Below are 24,948 nucleotides of genomic sequence, written 5' to 3'. Positions count from 1 at the left end.
TGTTAAAGACTAATCACAATCCCTGGTGTAAAGACTAAACACAGAAACCCTGGTGTAAAGACTTAACACAGAAACCCTGGTGTAAAGACTAAACACAGAAACCCTGGTGTAAAGACTAAACACAGAAGCCCTGGTGTAAAGACTAAACACAGAAACCCTGGTGTAAAGACTAAACAGAAATCCTGGTGAAAAGACTAAACACAGAAACCCTGGTGTAAAGACTAAACACAGAAACCCTGGTGTAAAGACTAAACACATAAACCCTAGTGTACAAACTAAACACAGAAACAATGATATAAAGACTAAACACAGATACCCTAGTGAAAAGTCTAAACACAGAAACACTGTTGTAAAGACTAAACACAAAACCTGGTGTAAAGACTAAACACAGAAACACTGGTGTAAAGCGTAAACAAGGAAACCCTGGTGTAAAGACTAAAAACAGAAACCCTGGTGTTAAAACTTAACACAGAAACCCTGGTGTAAAGCCTTAACACAAATCCTGGTGTAAAGATTAAACACAGAAACCCTGGTGTAAAGCCTAAACACAGAAACACTGGTGTTAAGACTAAACACAGAAAGCCTGGTGTAAAGATTAAACAAAATCCCTGGTGTAAAGCCTAAACACAGAAACCCTGGTGTAAAGACTGAACACAGAAACCATGGTGTAAAGCCTAAACACAGAAAACCTGGTGTAAAGACTAAATACAAACCCTGGTGTAAAGACTAAACACAGAAACCATGGTGTAAAGACTAATCACAAACCCTGGTGTAAAGACTAAACACAGAAACCCTGGTGTAAAGACTAAACAAAGAAACCCTGATTTAAAGACTAAACAAAGAAACCCTGATTTAAAGACTGCACTCAGAAACACTGATGTAAAGACTAAACACAGAAATCCTGGTGTAAAGACTAAACACAGAACCCCTGGTGTAAAGACTTAACACAGAAACCCTGGTGTAAAGACTTAACACAGAAACCCTGGTGTAAAGACAAATCACAAACCCTGGTGTAAAGACTAAACATAGAAACCCTGGTGTAAAGACTAAATACAGAAACCCTGGTGTAAAGACTAAACACAGAAACCATGGTGTTAAAGACTAAACACAAACCCTGGTGTAAACACTAAACATAGTAACCCTGGTGTAAAGACTAAACACAGAAACCTTTATGTTAAGACTAAACACCAAAACCCTGATGTAAAGACTAAACAAAGAAACCCTGATGTAAAGACTAAACAAAGACACCCTGATTTAAAGACTAAACACGGAAAACCTGGTGTAAAGACTAAATACAGAAACCCTGGTGTAAAGACTAAACAAAGAAACCATGGTTTTAAAGACTAAACACAAACCCTGGTGTAAACACTAAACATAGTAACCCTGGTGTAAAGACTAAACACAGAAACCTTTATGTTAAGACTAAACACAGAAGCCCTGGTGTAAAGCCTAAACACAGAAACACTGGTGATAAGACTAAACACAGAAAGCCTGGTTTAAAGATTAAACACAATCCTTGGTGTAAAGCCTAAACACAGAAGCCCTGGTGTAAAGACTAAACAAAGAAACCCTGATGTAAAGACTAAACGAAGACACCCTGATTTAAAGACTAAACACGGAAAACCTGGTGTAAAGACTAAACACAGAAACCATGGTGTTAAAGACTAATCACAATCCCTGGTGTAAAGACTAAACACAGAAACCCTGGTGTAAAGACTTAACACAGAAACCCTGGTGTAAAGACTAAACACAGAAACCCTGGTGTAAAGACTAAACACAGAAGCCCTGGTGTAAAGACTAAACACAGAAACCCTGGTGTAAAGACTAAACAGAAATCCTGGTGAAAAGACTAAACACAGAAACCCTGGTGTAAAGACTAAACACAGAAACCCTGGTGTAAAGACTAAACACATAAACCCTAGTGTACAAACTAAACACAGAAACAATGATATAAAGACTAAACACAGATACCCTAGTGAAAAGTCTAAACACAGAAACACTGTTGTAAAGACTAAACACAAAACCTGGTGTAAAGACTAAACACAGAAACACTGGTGTAAAGCGTAAACAAGGAAACCCTGGTGTAAAGACTAAAAACAGAAACCCTGGTGTTAAAACTTAACACAGAAACCCTGGTGTAAAGCCTTAACACAAATCCTGGTGTAAAGATTAAACACAGAAACCCTGGTGTAAAGCCTAAACACAGAAACACTGGTGTTAAGACTAAACACAGAAAGCCTGGTGTAAAGATTAAACACAATCCCTGGTGTAAAGCCTAAACACAGAAACCCTGGTGTAAAGACTGAACACAGAAACCATGGTGTAAAGCCTAAACACAGAAAACCTGGTGTAAAGACTAAATACAAACCCTGGTGTAAAGACTAAACACAGAAACCATGGTGTAAAGACTAATCACAAACCCTGGTGTAAAGACTAAACACAGAAACCCTGGTGTAAAGACTAAACAAAGAAACCCTGATTTAAAGACTAAACAAAGAAACCCTGATTTAAAGACTGCACTCAGAAACACTGATGTAAAGACTAAACACAGAAATCCTGGTGTAAAGACTAAACACAGAACCCCTGGTGTAAAGACTTAACACAGAAACCCTGGTGTAAAGACTTAACACAGAAACCCTGGTGTAAAGACAAATCACAAACCCTGGTGTAAAGACTAAACATAGAAACCCTGGTGTAAAGACTAAATACAGAAACCCTGGTGTAAAGACTAAACACAGAAACCATGGTGTTAAAGACTAAACACAAACCCTGGTGTAAACACTAAACATAGTAACCCTGGTGTAAAGACTAAACACAGAAACCTTTATGTTAAGACTAAACACCAAAACCCTGATGTAAAGACTAAACAAAGAAACCCTGATGTAAAGACTAAACAAAGACACCCTGATTTAAAGACTAAACACGGAAAACCTGGTGTAAAGACTAAATACAGAAACCCTGGTGTAAAGACTAAACAAAGAAACCATGGTTTTAAAGACTAAACACAAACCCTGGTGTAAACACTAAACATAGTAACCCTGGTGTAAAGACTAAACACAGAAACCTTTATGTTAAGACTAAACACAGAAACCCTGGTGTAAAGACTAAACACAGAAACCCTGGTGTAAAGACTAAACACATAAACCCTAGTGTACAAACTAAACACAGAAACAATGATATAAAGACTAAACACAGATACCCTAGTGAAAAGTCTAAACACAGAAACACTGTTGTAAAGACTAAACACAAAACCTGGTGTAAAGACTAAACACAGAAACACTGGTGTAAAGCGTAAACAAGGAAACCCTGGTGTAAAGACTAAAAACAGAAACCCTGGTGTTAAAACTTAACACAGAAACCCTGGTGTAAAGCCTTAACACAAATCCTGGTGTAAAGATTAAACACAGAAACCCTGGTGTAAAGCCTAAACACAGAAACACTGGTGTAAAGACTTAACACAGAAACCCTGGTGTAAAGACTTAACACAGAAACCCTGGTGTAAAGACTAAACACAGAAACCCTGGTGTAAAGACTAAACACAGAAGCCCTGGTGTAAAGACTAAACACAGAAGCCCTGGTGTAAAGACTAAACACAGAAACCCTGGTGTAAAGATTAAACACAAACCCTGGTGTAAAGACTAAACACAGAAACACTGGTGTAAAGACTAAACACAGAACCCCTGGTGTAAAGACTTAACACAGAAACCCTGGTGTAAAGACTTAACACAGAAACCCTGGTGTAAAGCCTAAACACAGAAACCCTGGTGTAAAGACTAAACACAGAAACCATGGTGTTAAAGACTAAACACAAACCCTGGTGTAAACACTAAACATAGTAACCTTGGTGTAAAGACTAAACACAGAAACCTTTATGTTAAGACTAAACACCAAAACCCTGATGTAAAGACTAAACAAAAAAACCCTGATGTAAAGACTAAACAAAGACACCCTGATTTAAAGACTAAACAAAGAAACCCTGGTGTAAAGACTAAACACAGAAACACTGGTGTAAAGACTAAACACAGAACCCCTGGTGTAAAGACTTAACACAGAAACCCTGGTATAAAGACTTAACACAGAAACCCTGGTTTAAAGACAAATCACGAACCCTGGTATAAAGACTAAACACAGAAACCCTGGTGTAAAGACAAATCACAAACCCTGGTATAAAGAATAAACATAGAAACCCTGGTGTAAAGACTAAATACAGAAACCCTGGTGTAAAGACTAAAAACACAAACCCTGGTGTAAACACTAAACATAGTAACCCTGGTGTAAAGACTAAACACAGAAACCCTGATGTAAAGACTAAACAAAGACACCCTGATTTAAAGACTAAACACGGAAAACCTGGTGTAAAGACTAAGCACAGAAACCATGGTGTAAAGACTAATCACAATCCCTGGTGTAAAGACTAAACACAGAAACCCTGGTGTAAAGCCTAAACACAGAACCCCTGGTGTAAAGACTGAACACATAAACCCTGGTGTAAAGCCTAAACACAGCAATACTGGTGTTAAGACTAAACACAGAAAGCCTGGTGTAAAGATTAAACACAATCCCTGGTGTAAAGCCTAAACACAGAAACCCTGGTGTAAAGACTGAACACAGAAACCATGGTGTAAAGCCTAAACACAGAAACCATGGTGTTAAAGACTAAACACAAACCCTGGTGTAAACACTAAACACAGAAACCTTTATGTTAAGACTAAACACCAAAACCCTGATGTAAAGACTAAACAAAGAGACCCTGATGTAAAGACTAAACAAAGACACCCTGATTTAAAGACTAAACACGGAAAACCTGGTGTAAAGACTAAACACAGAAACCCCGGTGTAAAGACTTAACACAGAACCCATGGTGTAAAGACTAAACACAGAAGCCCTGGTGTAAAGACTAAACAAAGAAACCCTTATGTAAAGACTAAACGAAGACACCCTGATTTAAAGACTAAACACGGAAAACCTGGTGTAAAGACTAAACACAGAAACCATGGTGTTAAAGACTAATCACAATCCCTGGTGTAAAGACTAAACACAGAAACCCTGGTGTAAAGACTTAACACAGAACCCCTGGTGTAAAGACTAAACACAGAAACCCTGGTGTAAAGACTAAACAGAAATCCTGGAGAAAAGACTAAACACAGAAACCCTGGTGTAAAGACTAAACAAAGAAACCCTGATTTAAATACTAAACAAAGAAACCCTGATTTACAGACTACAATCAGAAACACTGATGTAAAGACTAAACACAGAAACCCTGGTGTAAAGACTAAACACAGAACCCCTGGTGTAAGGACTTAACACAGAAACCCTGGTATAAAGACTTAACACAGAAACCCTGGTGTAAAGACAAATCACGAACCCTGGTATAAAGACTAAACACAGAAACCCTGGTGTAAAGACAAATCACAAACCCTGGTATAAAGACTAAACATAGAAACCCTGGTGTAAAGACTAAATACAGAAACCCTGGTATAAAGACTAAAAACACAAACCCTGGTGTAAACACTAAACATAGTAACCCTGGTGTAAAGACTAAACACAGAAACCCTGATGTAAAGACTAAACAAAGACACCCTGATTTAAAGACTAAACACGGAAAACCTGGTGTAAAGACTAAGCACTGAAACCATGGTGTAAAGACTAATCACAATCCCTGGTGTAAAGACTAAACACAGAAACCCTGGTGTAAAGCCTAAACACAGAAACCCCGGTGTAAAGACTTAACACAGAACCCATGGTGTAAAGACTAAACACAGAAGCCCTGGTGTAAAGACTAAACAAAGAAACCCTGATGTAAAGACTAAACGAAGACACCCTGATTTAAAGACTAAACACGGAAAACCTGGTGTAAAGACTAAACACAGAAACCATGGTGTAAAGACTAATCACAATCCCTGGTGTAAAGACTAAACACAGAACCCCTGGTGTAAAGACTTAACACAGAAACCCTGGTATAAAGACTTAACACAGAAACCCTGGTGTAAAGACAAATCACGAACCCTGGTATAAAGACTAAACACAGAAACCCTGGTGTAAAGACAAATCACAAACCCTGGTATAAAGACTAAACATAGAAACCCTGGTGTAAAGACTAAATACAGAAACCCTGGTATAAAGACTAAAAACACAAACCCTGGTGTAAACACTAAACATAGTAACCCTGGTGTAAAGACTAAACACAGAAACCCTGATGTAAAGACTAAACAAAGACACCCTGATTTAAAGACTAAACACGGAAAACCTGGTGTAAAGACTAAGCACTGAAACCATGGTGTAAAGACTAATCACAATCCCTGGTGTAAAGACTAAACACAGAAACCCTGGTGTAAAGCCTAAACACAGAAACCCCGGTGTAAAGACTTAACACAGAACCCATGGTGTAAAGACTAAACACAGAAGCCCTGGTGTAAAGACTAAACAAAGAAACCCTGATGTAAAGACTAAACGAAGACACCCTGATTTAAAGACTAAACACGGAAAACCTGGTGTAAAGACTAAACACAGAAACCATGGTGTAAAGACTAATCACAATCCCTGGTGTAAAGACTAAACACAGAAACCCTGGTGTAAAGACTTAACACAGAAACCCTGGTGTAAAGACTAAACACAGAAACCCTGGTGTAAAGACTAAACACAGAAGCCCTGGTGTAAAGACTAAATACAGAAACCCTGGTGTAAAGACTAAACACAGAAACCATGGTGTTAAAGACTAAACACAAACCGAGTTGTAAACACTAAACATAGTAACCCTGGTGTAAAGACTAAACACAGAAACCTTTATGTTAAGACTAAACACCAAAACCCTGATGTAAAGACTACACACAGAAACCCTGGTGTAAAGATTAAACACAATCCCTGGTGTAAAGCCTAAACACAGAAACCCTGGTGTAAAGACTGAACACAGAAACCATGGTGTAAAGCCTAAACACAGAAACCCTGGTGTAAAGACTAAATACAAACCCTGGTGTAAAGACTAAACACAGAAACCATGGTGTAATGACTAATCACAAACCCTGGTGTAAAGACTAAACACAGAAACCCTGGTGTAAAGACTAAACAAAGAAACCCTGATTTAAAGACTAAACAAAGAAACCCTGATTTACAGACTACACTCAGAAACACTGATGTAAAGACTAAACACAGAAACCCTGGTGTAAAGACTAAACACAGAACCCCTGGTGTAAAGACTTAACACAGAAACCCTGGTATAAAGATTTAACACAGAAACCCTGGTGTAAAGACAAATCACGAACCCTGGTATAAAGACTAAACACAGAAACCCTGGTGTAAAGACAAATCACAAACCCTGGTATAAAGACTAAACACAGAAACCCTGGTGTAAAGACTAAATACAGAAACCCTGGTGTAAAGACTAAAAACACAAACCCTGGTGTAAACACTAAACATAGTAACCCTGGTGTAAAGACTAAACACAGAAACCCTGATGTAAAGACTAAACAAAGACACCCTGATTTAAAGACTAAACACGGAAAACCTGGTGTAAAGACTAAGCACAGAAACCATGGTGTAAAGACTAATCACAATCCCTGGTGTAAAGACTAAACACAGAAACCCTGGTGTAAAGCCTAAACACAGAACCCCTGGTGTAAAGACTGAACACATAAACCCTGGTGTAAAGCCTAAACACAGAAACACTGGTGTTAAGACTAAACACAGAAAGCCTGGTGTAAAGATTAAACACAATCCCTGGTGTAAAGCCTAAACACAGAAACCCTGGTGTAAAGACTGAACACAGAAACCATGGTGTAAAGCCTAAACACAGAAACCATGGTGTTAAAGACTAAACACAAACCCTGGTGTAAACACTAAACACAGAAACCTTTATGTTAAGACTAAACACCAAAACCCTGATGTAAAGACTAAACAAAGAGACCCTGATGTAAAGACTAAACAAAGACACCCTGATTTAAAGACTAAACACGGAAAACCTGGTGTAAAGACTAAACACAGAAACCCCGGTGTAAAGACTTAACACAGAACCCATGGTGTAAAGACTAAACACAGAAGCCCTGGTGTAAAGACTAAACAAAGAAACCCTGATGTAAAGACTAAACGAAGACACCCTGATTTAAAGACTAAACACGGAAAACCTGGTGTAAAGACTAAACACAGAAACCATGGTGTTAAAGACTAATCACAATCCCTGGTGTAAAGACTAAACACAGAAACCCTGGTGTAAAGACTTAACACAGAAACCCTGGTGTAAAGACTAAACACAGAAACCCTGGTGTAAAGACTAAACACAGAAGCCCTGGTGTAAAGACTAAACACAGAAACCCTGGTGTAAAGACTAAACAGAAATCCTGGTGAAAAGACTAAACACAGAAACCCTGGTGTAAAGACTAAACACAGAAACCCTGGTGTAAAGACTAAACACATAAACCCTAGTGTACAAACTAAACACAGAAACAATGATATAAAGACTAAACACAGATACCCTAGTGAAAAGTCTAAACACAGAAACACTGTTGTAAAGACTAAACACAAAACCTGGTGTAAAGACTAAACACAGAAACACTGGTGTAAAGCGTAAACAAGGAAACCCTGGTGTAAAGACTAAAAACAGAAACCCTGGTGTTAAAACTTAACACAGAAACCCTGGTGTAAAGCCTTAACACAAATCCTGGTGTAAAGATTAAACACAGAAACCCTGGTGTAAAGCCTAAACACAGAAACACTGGTGTTAAGACTAAACACAGAAAGCCTGGTGTAAAGATTAAACACAATCCCTGGTGTAAAGCCTAAACACAGAAACCCTGGTGTAAAGACTGAACACAGAAACCATGGTGTAAAGCCTAAACACAGAAACCCTGGTGTAAAGACTAAATACAAACCCTGGTGTAAAGACTAAACACAGAAACCATGGTGTAAAGACTAATCACAAACCCTGGTGTAAAGACTAAACACAGAAACCCTGGTGTAAAGACTAAACAAAGAAACCCTGATTTAAAGACTAAACAAAGAAACCCTGATTTAAAGACTGCACTCAGAAACACTGATGTAAAGACTAAACACAGAAATCCTGGTGTAAAGACTAAACACAGAACCCCTGGTGTAAAGACTTAACACAGAAACCCTGGTGTAAAGACTTAACACAGAAACCCTGGTGTAAAGACAAATCACAAACCCTGGTGTAAAGACTAAACATAGAAACCCTGGTGTAAAGACTAAATACAGAAACCCTGGTGTAAAGACTAAACACAGAAACCATGGTGTTAAAGACTAAACACAAACCCTGGTGTAAACACTAAACATAGTAACCCTGGTGTAAAGACTAAACACAGAAACCTTTATGTTAAGACTAAACACCAAAACCCTGATGTAAAGACTAAACAAAGAAACCCTGATGTAAAGACTAAACAAAGACACCCTGATTTAAAGACTAAACACGGAAAACCTGGTGTAAAAACTAAATACAGAAACCCTGGTGTAAAGACTAAACAAAGAAACCATGGTTTTAAAGACTAAACACAAACCCTGGTGTAAACACTAAACATAGTAACCCTGGTGTAAAGACTAAACACAGAAACCTTTATGTTAAGACTAAACACAGAAACCCTGGTGTAAAGACTAAACACAGAAACCCTGGTGTAAAGACTAAACACAGAACCCCTGGTGTAAAGACTAAACAAAGACACCCTGATTTAAAGACTAAACACGGAAAACCTGGTGTAAAGACTAAGCACAGAAACCATGGTGTGAAGACTAATCACAATCCCTGGTGTAAAGACTAAACACAGAAACCCTGGTGTAAAGCCTAAACACAGAACCCCTGGTGTAAAGACTGAACACAGAAACCATGGTGTAAAGCCTAAACACAGAAACCATGGTGTTAAAGACTAAACACAAACCCTGGTGTAAACACTAAACACAGAAACCTTTATGTTAAGACTAAACACCAAAACCCTGATGTAAAGACTAAACAAAGAGACCCTGATGTAAAGTCTAAACAAAGACACCCTGATTTAAAGACTAAACACGGAAAACCTGGTGTAAAGACTAAACAGAGAAACCATGGTGTAAAGACTAATCACAATCCCTGGTGTAAAGACTAAACAAAGAAACCCTGATGTAAAGACTAAACGAAGACACCCTGATTTAAAGACTAAACACGGAGAACCTGGTGTAAAGACTAAACACAGAAACCATGGAGTAAAGACTAATCACAATCCCTGGTGTAAAGACTAAACACAGAAACCCTGGTGTAAAGCCTAAACACAGAACCCCTGGTGTAAAAACTGAACACAGAAACCCTGGTGTAAAGCCTAAACACAGAAACACTGGTGTTAAGACTAAACACAGGAAGCCTGGCGTACAGATTAAACACAATCCCTGGTGTAAAGCCTAAACACAGAAACCCTGGTGTATAGACTGAACACAGAAACCATAGTGTAAAGCCTAAACACAGAAACCCTGGTGTAAAGACTAAATACAAACCATGGTGTAAAGACTAAACACAGAAACCATGGTGTAAAGACTAATCACAATCCCTGGTGTAAAGACTAAACACAGAAACCCTGGTGTAAAGACTAAACAAAGAAACCCTGATTTAAAGACTAAACAAAGAAACCCTGATTTAAAGACTAAACTCAGAAACACTGATGTAAAGACTAAACACAGAAACCCTGGTGTAAAGACTAAACACAGAACCCCTGGTGTAAAGACTTAACACAGAAACCCTGGTGTAAAGACTTAACACAGAAACCCTGGTGTAAATACAAATCACAAACCCTGGTGTAAAGACTAAACATAGAAACCCTGGTGTAAAGACTAAATACAGAAACCCTGGTGTAAAGACTGAACACAGAAACCATGGTGTTAAAGACTAAACACAAATCCTGGTGTAAACACTAAACATAGTAACCCTGGTGTAAAGACTAAACACAGAAACCTATATGTTAAGACTAAACACCAAAACCCTGATGTAAAGACTAAACAAAGAACCCCTGACGTAAAGACTAAACAAAGACACCCTGATTTAAAGACTAAACACGGAAAACCTGGTGTAAAGACTAAACACAGAAACCCCGGTGTAAAGACTTAACACAGAACCCATGGTGTAAAGACTAAACACAGAAGCCCTGGTGTAAAGACTAAACACAGAAACCCTAGTGTACAAACTAAACACAGAAACCATGATATAAAGACTAAACACAGATACCCTAGTGAAAAGTCGAAACACAGAAACACTGTTGTAAAGACTAAACACAAAACCTGGTGTAAAGACTAAACACAGAAACACTGGTGTAAAGCGTAAACAAAGAAACCCTGGTGTAAAGACTAAAAACAGAAACCCTGGTGTAAAGACTAAACACAGAAACCCTGGTGTAAAGACAAATCACAAACCCTGGTATAAAGACTAAACATAGAAACCCTGGTGTAAAGACTAAATACAGAAACCCTGGTGTAAAGACTAAAAACAGAAACCATGGTGTTAAAGACTAAACACAAACCCTGGTGTAAACACTAAACATAGTAACCCTGGTGTAAAGACTAAACACAGAAACCCTGATGTAAAGACTAAACAAAGAAACCCTGATTTAAAGACTAAACACGGAAAACCTGGTGTAAAGACTAAGCACAGAAACCATGGTGTAAAGACTAATCACAATCCCTGGTGTAAAGACTAAACACAGAAACCCTGGTGTAAAGACTAAACAAAGAAACCCTGATCTAAAGACTAAACAAAGAAACCCTGATTTAAAGACTAAACAAAGAAACACTGATGTAAAGACTAAACACAGAAACCCTGGTGTAAAGACTAAACACAGAACCCCTGGTGTAAAGACTTAACACAGAAACCCTGGTGTAAAGACTTAACACAGAAACCCTGGTGTAAAGACAAATCACAAACCCTGGTGTAAAGACTAAACATAGAAACCCTGGTGTAAAGACTAAATACAGAAACCCTGGTGTAAAGACTGAACACAGAAACCATGGTGTTAAAGACTAAACACAAATCCTGGTGTAAACAATAAACATAGTAACCCTGGTGTAAAGACTAAACACAGAAACCTATATGTTAAGACTAAACACCAAAACCCTGATGTAAAGACTAAACAAAGAACCCCTGACGTAAAGACTAAACAAAGACACCCTGATTTAAAGACTAAACACGGAAAACCTGGTGTAAAGACTAAACACAGAAACCCCGGTGTAAAGACTTAACACAGAACCCATGGTGTAAAGACTAAACACAGAACCCCTGGTGTAAAGACTTAACACAGAGACCCTGGTATAAAGACTTAACACAGAAACCCTGGTGTAAAGACAAATCACAAACCCTGGTATAAAGACTAAACATAGAAACCCTGGTGTAAAGACTAAATACAGAAACCCTGGTGTAAAGACTAAAAACAGAAACCATGGTGTTAAAGACTAAACACAAACCCTGGTGTAAACACTAAACATAGTAACCCTGGTGTAAAGACTAAACACAGAAACCCTGATGTAAAGACTAAACAAAGACACCCTGATTTAAAGACTAAACACGGAAAACCTGGTTTAAAGACTAAGCACAGAAACCATGGTGTAAAGACTAATCACAATCCCTGGTGTAAAGACTAAACACAGAAACCCTGGTGTAAAGCCTAAACACAGAACCCCTGGTGTAAAGACTGAACACATAAACCCTGGTGTAAAGCCTAAACACAGAAACACTGGTGTTAAGACTAAACACAGAAAGCCTGGTGTAAAGATTAAACACAATCCCTGGTGTAAAGCCTAAACACAGAAACCCTGGTGTAAAGACTGAACACAGAAACCATGGTGTAAAGCCTAAACACAGAAACCATGGTGTTAAAGACTAAACACAAACCCTGGTGTAAACACTAAACACAGAAACCTTTATGTTAAGACTAAACACCAAAACCCTGATGTAAAGACTAAACAAAGATACCCTGATGTAAAGTCTAAACAAAGACACCCTGATTTAAAGACTAAACACGGAAAACCTGGTGTAAAGACTAAACAGAGAAACCATGGTGTAAAGACTAATCACAATCCCTGGTGTAAAGACTAAACGAACACCCTGATTTAAAGACTAAACACGGAAAACCTGGTGTAAAGACTAAACACAGAAACCATGGTGTAAAGACTAATCACAAACCCTGGTGTAAAGACTAAACACAGAAACCATGGTGTAAAGCCTAAACACAGAAACCCTGGTGTAAAGACTAAACAAAGAAACCCTGATTTAAAGACTAAACAAAGAAACCCTGATTTACAGACTACACTCAGAAACACTGATGTAAAGACTAAACACAGAAACCCTGGTGTAAAGACTAAACAAAGAAACCCTGATTTAAAGACTAAACAAAGAAACCCTGATTTACAGACTACACTCAGAAACACTGATGTAAAGACTAAACACAGAAACCCTGGTGTAAAGACTAAACACAGAACCCCTGGTGTAAAGACTAAACAAAGACACCCTGATTTAAAGACTAAACACGGAAAACCTGGTGTAAAGACTAAGCACAGAAACCATGGTGTGAAGACTAATCACAATCCCTGGTGTAAAGACTAAACACAGAAACCCTGGTGTAAAGCCTAAACACAGAACCCCTGGTGTAAAGACTGAACACATAAACCCTGGTGTAAAGACTAAACACAGAAACCCTGGTGTAAAGCCTAAACACAGAAACCTTTATGTTAAGACTAAACACCAAAACCCTGATGTAAAGACTAAACAAAGAGACCCTGATGTAAAGTCTAAACAAAGACACCCTGATTTAAAGACTAAACACGGAAAACCTGGTGTAAAGACTAAACAGAGAAACCATGGTGTAAAGACTAATCACAATCCCTGGTGTAAAGACTAAACAAAGAAACCCTGATGTAAAGACTAAACGAAGACACCCTGATTTAAAGACTAAACACGGAAAACCTGGTGTAAAGACTAAACACAGAAACCATGGTGTAAAGACTAATCACAATCCCTGGTGTAAAGACTAAACACAGAAACCCTGGTGTAAAGCCTAAACACAGAACCCCTGGTGTAAAAACTGAACACAGAAACCCTGGTGTAAAGCCTAAACACAGAAACACTGGTGTTAAGACTAAACACAGGAAGCCTGGCGTAAAGATTAAACACAATCCCTGGTGTAAAGCCTAAACACAGAAACCCTGGTGTAAAGACTGAACACAGAAACCACAGTGTAAAGCCTAAACACAGAAACCCTGGTGTAAAGACTAAATACAAACCCTGGTGTAAAGACTAAACACAGAAACCATGGTGTAAAGACTAATCACAAACCCTGGTGTAAAGACTAAACACAGAAACCCTGGTGTAAAGACTAAACAAAGAAACCCTGATTTAAAGACTAAAGAAAGAAACCCTGATTTTAAGACTACACTCAGAAACACTGATGTAAAGCCTAAACACAGAAACCCTGGTGTAAAGACTAAACACAGAACCCCTGGTGTAAAGACTTAACACAGAAACCCTGGTGTAAAGACTTAACACAGAAACCCTGGTGTAAAGAAAAATCACAAACCCTGGTGTAAAGACTAAACATATAAACCCTGGTGTAAAGACTAAATACAGAAACCCTGGTGTAAAGACTGAACACAGAAACCATGGTGTTAAAGACTAAACACAAATCCTGAAGTAAACACTAAACATAGTAACCCTGGTGTAAAGACTAAACACAGAAACCTATATGTTAAGACTAAACACCAAAACCCTGATGTAAAGACTAAACAAAGAACCCCTGACGTAAAGACTAAACAAAGACACCCTGATTTAAAGACTAAACACGGAAAACCTGGTGTAAAGACTAAACACAGAAACCCCGGTGTAAAGACTTAACACAGAACCCATGGTGTAAAGACTAAACACAGAAGCCCTGGTGTAAAGACTAAACACAGAAACCCTAGTGTACAAACTAAACACAGAAACCATGATATAAAGACTAAACACAGATACCCTAGTGAAAAGTCGAAACACAGAAACATTGTTGTAAAGACTAAACACAAAACCTGGTGTAAAGACTAAACACAGAAACACTGGTGTAAAACGTAAACAAAGAAACCCTGATGTAAAGACTAAACGAAGACACCCTGGTGTAAAGACTAAACAGAGAAACCATGGTGTAAAGACTAATCACAATCCCTGGTGTAAAGACTAAACAACGAAACCCTGATGTAAAGACTAAACGAAGACACCCTGATTTAAAGACTAAACACGGAAAACCTGGTGTAAAGACTAAACACAGAAACCATGGTGTAAAGACTAATCACAATCCCTGGTGTAAAGACTAAACACAGAAACCCTGGTGTAAAGCCTAAACACAGAACCCCTGGTGTAAAAACTGAACACAGAAACCCTGGTTAAAGCCTAAACACAGAAACACTGGTGTTAAGACTAAACACATAAAGCCTGGCGTAAAGATTAAACACAATCCCTGGTGTAAAGCCTAAACACAGAAACCCTGGTGTAAAGACTTAACACAGAAACCATAGTGTAAAGCCTAAACACAGAAACCCTGGTGTAAAGACTAAATACAAACCCTGGTGTAAAGACTAAACACAGAAACCATGGTGTAAAGACTAAACACAGAAACCCTGGTGTAAAGACTAAACACAGAAACCCTGGTGTAAAGACTAAACAAAGAAACCCTGATTTAAAGACTAAACAAAGAAACCCTGATTTAAAGACTACACTCAGAAACACTGATGTAAAGACTAAACACAGAAACCATGGTGTAAAGCCTAAACACAGAAACCCTGGTGTAAAGACTAAATACAAACCCTGGTGTAAAGACTAAACACAGAAACCATGGTGTAAAGACTAATCACAAACCCTGGTGTAAAGACTAAACACAGAAACCCTGGTGTAAAGACTAAACAAAGAAACCCTGATTTAAAGACTAAACAAAGAAACCCTGATTTACAGACTACACTCAGAAACACTGATGTAAAGACTAAACACAGAAACCCTGGTGTAAAGACTAAACACAGAACCCCTGGTGTAAAGACTAAACAAAGACACCCTGATTTAAAGACTAAACACGGAAAACCTGGTGTAAAGACTAAGCACAGAAACCATGGTGTGAAGACTAATCACAATCCCTGGTGTAAAGACTAAACACAGAAACCCTGGTGTAAAGCCTAAACACAGAACCCCTGGTGTAAAGACTGAACACATAAACCCTGGTGTAAAGACTAAACACAGAAACCCTGGTGTAAAGCCTAAACACAGAAACCTTTATGTTAAGACTAAACACCAAAACCCTGATGTAAAGACTAAACAAAGAGACCCTGATGTAAAGTCTAAACAAAGACACCCTGATTTAAAGACTAAACACGGAAAACCTGGTGTAAAGACTAAACAGAGAAACCATGGTGTAAAGACTAATCACAATCCCTGGTGTAAAGACTAAACAAAGAAACCCTGATGTAAAGACTAAACGAAGACACCCTGATTTAAAGACTAAACACGGAAAACCTGGTGTAAAGACTGAACACAGAAACCATGGTGTAAAGACTAATCACAATCCCTGGTGTAAAGACTAAACACAGAAACCCTGGTGTAAAGCCTAAACACAGAACCCCTGGTGTAAAAACTGAACACAGAAACCCTGGTGTAAAGCCTAAACACAGAAACACTGGTGTTAAGACTAAACACAGGAAGCCTGGCGTAAAGATTAAACACAATCCCTGGTGTAAAGCCTAAACACAGAAACCCTGGTGTAAAGACTGAACACAGAAACCATAGTGTAAAGCCTAAACACAGAAACCCTGGTGTAAAGACTAAATACAAACCCTGGTGTAAAGACTAAACACAGAAACCATGGTGTAAAGACTAATCACAAACCCTGGTGTAAAGACTAAACACAGAAACCCTGGTGTAAAGACTAAACAAAGAAACCCTGATTTAAAGACTAAAGAAAGAAACCCTGATTTAAAGACTACACTCAGAAACACTGATGTAAAGACTAAACACAAAAACCCTGGTGTAAAGACTAAACACAGAACCCCTGGTGTAAAGACTTAACACAGAAACCCTGGTGTAAAGACTTAACACAGAAACCCTGGTGTAAAGACAAATCACAAACCCTGGTGTAAAGACTAAACATATAAACCCTGGTGTAAAGACTAAATACAGAAACCCTGGTGTAAAGACTGAACACAGAAACCATGGTGTTAAAGACTAAACACAAATCCTGAAGTAAACACTAAACATAGTAACCCTGGTGTAAAGACTAAACACAGAAACCTATATGTTAAGACTAAACACCAAAACCCTGATGTAAAGACTAAACAAAGAACCCCTGACGTAAAGACTAAACAAAGACACCCTGATTTAAAGACTAAACACGGAAAACCTGGTGTAAAGACTAAACACAGAAACCCCGGTGTAAAGACTTAACACAGAACCCATGGTGTAAAGACTAAACACAGAAGCCCTGGTGTAAAGACTAAACACAGAAACCCTAGTGTACAAACTAAACACAGAAACCATGATATAAAGACTAAACACAGATACCCTAGTGAAAAGTCGAAACACAGAAACATTGTTGTAAAGACTAAACACAAAACCTGGTGTAAAGACTAAACACAGAAACACTGGTGTAAAACGTAAACAAAGAAACCCTGATGTAAAGACTAAACGAAGACACCCTGGTGTAAAGACTAAACAGAGAAACCATGGTGTAAAGACTAATCACAATCCCTGGTGTAAAGACTAAACAACGAAACCCTGATGTAAAGACTAAACGAAGACACCCTGATTTAAAGACTAAACACGGAAAACCTGGTGTAAAGACTAAACACAGAAACCATGGTGTAAAGACTAATCACAATCCCTGGTGTAAAGACTAAACACAGAAACCCTGGTGTAAAGCCTAAACACAGAACCCCTGGTGTAAAAACTGAACACAGAAACCCTGGTTAAAGCCTAAACACAGAAACACTGGTGTTAAGACTAAACACATAAAGCCTGGCGTAAAGATTAAACACAATCCCTGGTGTAAAGCCTAAACACAGAAACCCTGGTGTAAAGACTTAACACAGAAACCATAGTGTAAAGCCTAAACACAGAAACCCTGGTGTAAAGACTAAATACAAACCCTGGTGTAAAGACTAAACACAGAAACCATGGTGTAAAGACTAAACACAGAAACCCTGGTGTAAAGACTAAACACAGAAACCCTGGTGTAAAGACTAAACAAAGAAACCCTGATTTAAAGACTAAACAAAGAAACCCTGATTTAAAGACTACACTCAGAAACACTGATGTAAAGACTAAACACAGAAACCATGGTGTAAAGCCTAAACACAGAAACCCTGGTGTAAAGACTAAATACAAACCCTGGTGTAAAGACTAAACACAGAAACCATGGTGTAAAGACTAATCACAAACCCTGGTGTAAAGACTAAACACAGAAACCCTGGTGTAAAGACTAAACAAAGAAACCCTGATTTAAAGACTAAACAAAGAAACCCTGATTTACAGACTACACTCAGAAACACTGATGTAAAGACTAAACACAGAAACCCTGGTGTAAAGACTAAACACAGAACCCCTGGTGTAAAGACTAAACAAAGACACCCTGATTTAAAGACTAAACACGGAAAACCTGGTGTAAAGACTAAGCACAGAAACCATGGTGTGAAGACTAATCACAATCCCTGGTGTAAAGACTAAACACAGAAACCCTGGTGTAAAGCCTAAACACAGAACCCCTGGTGTAAAGACTGAACACATAAACCCTGGTGTAAAGACTAAACACAGAAACCCTGGTGTAAAGCCTAAACACAGAAACCTTTATGTTAAGACTAAACACCAAAACCCTGATGTAAAGACTAAACAAAGAGACCCTGATGTAAAGTCTAAACAAAGACACCCTGATTTAAAGACTAAACACGGAAAACCTGGTGTAAAGACTAAACAGAGAAACCATGGTGTAAAGACTAATCACAATCCCTGGTGTAAAGACTAAACAAAGAAACCCTGATGTAAAGACTAAACGAAGACACCCTGATTTAAAGACTAAACACGGAAAACATGGTGTAAAGACTGAACACAGAAACCATGGTGTAAAGACTAATCACAATCCCTGGTGTAAAGACTAAACACAGAAACCCTGGTGTAAAGCCTAAACACAGAACCCCTGGTGTAAAAACTGAACACAGAAACCCTGGTGTAAAGCCTAAACACAGAAACACTGGTGTTAAGACTAAACACAGGAAGCCTGGCGTAAAGATTAAACACAATCCCTGGTGTAAAGCCTAAACACAGAAACCCTGGTGTAAAGACTGAACACAGAAACCATAGTGTAAAGCCTAAACACAGAAACCCTGGTGTAAAGACTAAATACAAACCCTGGTGTAAAGACTAAACACAGAAACCATGGTGTAAAGACTAATCACAAACCCTGGTGTAAAGACTAAACACAGAAACCCTGGTGTAAAGACTAAACAAAGAAACCCTGATTTAAAGACTAAAGAAAGAAACCCTGATTTAAAGACTACACTCAGAAACACTGATGTAAAGACTAAACACAAAAACCCTGGTGTAAAGACTAAACACAGAACCCCTGGTGTAAAGACTTAACACAGAAACCCTGGTGTAAAGACTTAACACAGAAACCCTGGTGTAAAGACAAATCACAAACCCTGGTGTAAAGACTAAACATATAAACCCTGGTGTAAAGACTAAATACAGAAACCCTGGTGTAAAGACTGAACACAGAAACCATGGTGTTAAAGACTAAACACAAATCCTGAAGTAAACACTAAACATAGTAACCCTGGTGTAAAGACTAAACACAGAAACCTATATGTTAAGACTAAACACCAAAACCCTGATGTAAAGACTAAACAAAGAACCCCTGACGTAAAGACTAAACAAAGACACCCTGATTTAAAGACTAAACACGGAAAACCTGGTGTAAAGACTAAACACAGAAACCCCGGTGTAAAGACTTAACACAGAACCCATGGTGTAAAGACTAAACACAGAAGCCCTGGTGTAAAGACTAAACACAAAAACCCTAGTGTACAAACTAAACACAGAAACCATGATATAAAGACTAAACACAGATACCCTAGTGAAAAGTCGAAACACAGAAACATTGTTGTAAAGACTAAACACAAAACCTGGTGTAAAGACTAAACACAGAAACACTGGTGTAAAGCGTAAACAAAGAAACCCTGATGTAAAGACTAAACGAAGACACCCTGGTGTAAAGACTAAACAGAGAAACCATGGTGTAAAGACTAATCACAATCCCTGGTGTAAAGACTAAACAACGAAACCCTGATGTAAAGACTAAACGAAGACACCCTGATTTAAAGACTAAACACGGAAAACCTGGTGTAAAGACTAAACACAGAAACCATTGTGTAAAGTCTAATCACAATCTCTGGTGTAAAGACTAAACACAGAAACCCTGGTGTAAAGCCTAAACACAGAACCCCTGGTGTAAAAACTGAACACAGAAACCCTGGTTAAAGCCTAAACACAGAAACACTGGTGTTAAGACTAAACACATAAAGCCTGGCGTAAAGATTAAACACAATCCCTGGTGTAAAGCCTAAACACAGAAACCCTGGTGTAAAGACTGAACACAGAAACCATAGTGTAAAGCCTAAACACAGAAACCCTGGTGTAAAGACTAAATACAAACCCTGGTGTAAAGACTAAACACAGAAACCATGGTGTAAAGACTAAACACAGAAACCCTGGTGTAAAGACTAAACACAGAAACCCTGGTGTAAAGACTAAACAAAGACACCCTGATTTAAAGACTAAACACGGAAAACCTGGTGTAAAGACTAAACAGAGAAACCATGGTGTAAAGACTAATCACAATCCCTGGTGTAAAGACTAAACGAAGACACCCTGATTTAAAGACTAAACACGGAAAACCTGGTGTAAAGACTAAACACAGAAACCATGGTGTAAAGACTAATCACAAACCCTGGTGTAAAGACTAAACACAGAAACCCTGGTGTAAAGACTAAACAAAGAAACCCTGATTTAAAGACTAAACAAAGAAACCCTGATTTAAAGACTACACTCAGAAACACTGATGTAAAGACTAAACACAGAAACCCTGGTGTAAAGACTAAACACAGAAACCATGGTGTAAAGCCTAAACACAGAAACCCTGGTGTAAAGACTAAACACACACCCTGGTGTAAAGACTAAACACAGAAACCATGGTGTAAAGACTAATCACAAACCCTGGTGTAAAGACTAAACACAGAAACCCTGGTGTAAAGACTAAACACAGAAACCCTGGTGTAAAGACTAAACAAAGAAACCCTGATTTAAAGACTAAACAAAGAAACCCTGATTTACAGACTACACTCAGAAACACTGATGTAAAGACTAAACACAGAAACCCTGGTGTAAAGACTAAACACAGAACCCCTGGTGTAAAGACTAAACAAAGACACCCTGATTTAAAGACTAAACACGGAAAACCTGGTGTAAAGACTAAGCACAGAAACCATGGTGTGAAGACTAATCACAATCCCTGGTGTAAAGACTAAACACAGAAACCCTGGTGTAAAGCCTAAACACAGAACCCCTGGTGTAAAGACTGAACACATAAACCCTGGTGTAAAGACTAAACACAGAAACCCTGGTGTAAAGCCTAAACACAGAAACCTTTATGTTAAGACTAAACACCAAAACCCTGATGTAAAGACTAAACAAAGAGACCCTGATGTAAAGTCTAAACAAAGACACCCTGATTTAAAGACTAAACACGGAAAACCTGGTGTAAAGACTAAACAGAGAAACCATGGTGTAAAGACTAATCACAATCCCTGGTGTAAAGACTAAACACAGAAACCCTGGTGTAAAGCCTAAACACAGAACCCCTGGTGTAAAAACTGAACACAGAAACCCTGGTGTAAAGCCTAAACACAGAAACACTGGTGTTAAGACTAAACACAGGAAGCCTGGCGTAAAGATTAAACACAATCCCTGGTGTAAAGCCTAAACACAGAAAACCTGGTGTAAAGACTGAACACAGAAACCATAGTGTAAAGCCTAATCACAGAAACCCTGGTGTAAAGACTAAATACAAACCCTGGTGTAAAGACTAAACACAGAAACCATGGTGTAAAGACTAATCACAAACCCTGGTGTAAAGACTAAACACAGAAACCCTGGTGTAAAGACTAAACACAGAACCCCTGGTGTAAAGACTTAACACATAAACCCTGGTGTAAAGACTTAACACAGAAACCCTGGTGTAAAGACAAATCACAAACCCTGGTGTAAAGACTAAACATATAAACCCTGGTGTAAAGACTAAATACAGAAACCCTGGTGTAAAGACTGAACACAGAAACCATGGTGTTAAAGACTAAACACAAATCCTGAAGTAAACACTAAACATAGTAACCCTGGTGTAAAGACTAAACACAGAAACCTATATGTTAAGACTAAACACCAAAACCCTGATGTAAAGACTAAACAAAGAACCCCTGACGTAAAGACTAAACAAAGACACCCTGATTTAAAGACTAAACACGGAAAACCTGGTGTAAAGACTAAACACAGAAACCCCGGTGTAAAGACTTAACACAGAACCCATGGTGTAAAGACTAAACACAGAAGCCCTGGTGTAAAGACTAAACACAGAAACCCTAGTGTACAAACTAAACACAGAAACCATGATATAAAGACTAAACACAGATACCCTAGTGAAAAGTCGAAACACAGAAACATTGTTGTAAAGACTAAACACAAAACCTGGTGTAAAGACTAAACACAGAAACACTGGTGTAAAGCGTAAACAAAGAAACCCTGATGTAAAGACTAAACGAAGACACCCTGGTGTAAAGACTAAACAGAGAAACCATGGTGTAAAGACTAATCACAATCCCTGGTGTAAAGACTAAACAACGAAACCCTGATGTAAAGACTAAACGAAGACACCCTGATTTAAAGACTAAACACGGAAAACCTGGTGTAAAGACTAAACACAGAAACCATGGTGTAAAGACTAATCACAATCCCTGGTGTAAAGACTAAACACAGAAACCCTGGTGTAAAGCCTAAACACAGAACCCCTGGTGTAAAAACTGAACACAGAAACCCTGGTTAAAGCCTAAACACAGAAACACTGGTGTTAAGACTAAACACATAAAGCCTGGCGTAAAGATTAAACACAATCCCTGGTGTAAAGCCTAAACACAGAAACCCTGGTGTAAAGACTTAACACAGAAACCATAGTGTAAAGCCTAAACACAGAAACCCTGGTGTAAAGACTAAATACAAACCCTGGTGTAAAGACTAAACACAGAAACCATGGTGTAAAGACTAAACACAGAAACCCTGGTGTAAAGACTAAACACAGAAACCCTGGTGTAAAGACTAAACAAAGAAACCCTGATTTAAAGACTAAACAAAGAAACCCTGATTTAAAGACTACGCTCAGAAACACTGATGTAAAGACTAAACACAGAAACCATGGTGTAAAGCCTAAACACAGAAACCCTGGTGTAAAGACTAAATACAAACCCTGGTGTAAAGACTAAACACAGAAACCATGGTGTAAAGACTAATCACAAACCCTGGTGTAAAGACTAAACACAGAAACCCTGGTGTAAAGACTAAACAAAGAAACCCTGATTTAAAGACTAAACAAAGAAACCCTGATTTACAGACTACACTCAGAAACACTGATGTAAAGACTAAACACAAAAACCCTGGTGTAAAGACTAAACACAGAACCCCTGGTGTAAAGACTAAACAAAGACACCCTGATTTAAAGACTAAACACGGAAAACCTGGTGTAAAGACTAAGCACAGAAACCATGGTGTGAAGACTAATCACAATCCCTGGTGTAAAGACTAAACACAGAAACCCTGGTGTAAAGCCTAAACACAGAACCCCTGGTGTAAAGACTGAACACATAAACCCTGGTGTAAAGACTAAACACAGAAACCCTGGTGTAAAGCCTAAACACAGAAACCTTTATGTTAAGACTAAACACCAAAACCCTGATGTAAAGACTAAACAAAGAGACCCTGATGTAAAGTCTAAACAAAGACACCCTGATTTAAAGACTAAACACGGAAAACCTGGTGTAAAGACTAAACAGAGAAACCATGGTGTAAAGACTAATCACAATCCCTGGTGTAAAGACTAAACAAAGAAACCCTGATGTAAAGACTAAACGAAGACACCCTGATTTAAAGACTAAACACGGAAAACCTGGTGTAAAGACTAAACACAGAAACCATGGTGTAAAGACTAATCACAATCCCTGGTGTAAAGACTAAACACAGAAACCCTGGTGTAAAGCCTAAACACAGAACCCCTGGTGTAAAAACTGAACACAGAAACCCTGGTGTAAAGCCTAAACACAGAAACACTGGTGTTAAGACTAAACACAGGAAGCCTGGCGTAAAGATTAAACACAATCCCTGGTGTAAAGCCTAAACACAGAAACCCTGGTGTAAAGACTGAACACAGAAACCATAGTGTAAAGCCTAAACACAGAAACCCTGGTGTAAAGACTAAATACAAACCCTGGTGTAAAGACTAAACACAGAAACCATGGTGTAAATACTAATCACAAACCCTGGTGTAAAGACTAAACACAGAAACCCTGGTGTAAAGACTAAACAAAGAAACCCTGATTTAAAGACTAAAGAAAGAAACCCTGATTTAAAGACTACACTCAGAAACACTGATGTAAAGACTAAACACAAAAACCCTGGTGTAAAGACTAAACACAGAAACCATGGTGTAAAGACTAATCACAATCCCTGGTGTAAAGACTAAACACAGAAACCCTGGTGTAAAGCCTAAACACAGAACCCCTGGTGTAAAAACTGAACACAGAAACCCTGGTTAAAGCCTAAACACAGAAACACTGGTGTTAAGACTAAACACATAAAGCCTGGCGTAAAGATTAAACACAATCCCTGGTGTAAAGCCTAAA

This window comes from Lampris incognitus, chromosome 2 (assembly GCF_029633865.1).
Source record: "Lampris incognitus isolate fLamInc1 chromosome 2, fLamInc1.hap2, whole genome shotgun sequence".
Taxonomy (NCBI): domain Eukaryota; kingdom Metazoa; phylum Chordata; class Actinopteri; order Lampriformes; family Lampridae; genus Lampris; species Lampris incognitus.
This window is presented reverse-complemented; position numbering follows the sequence as displayed.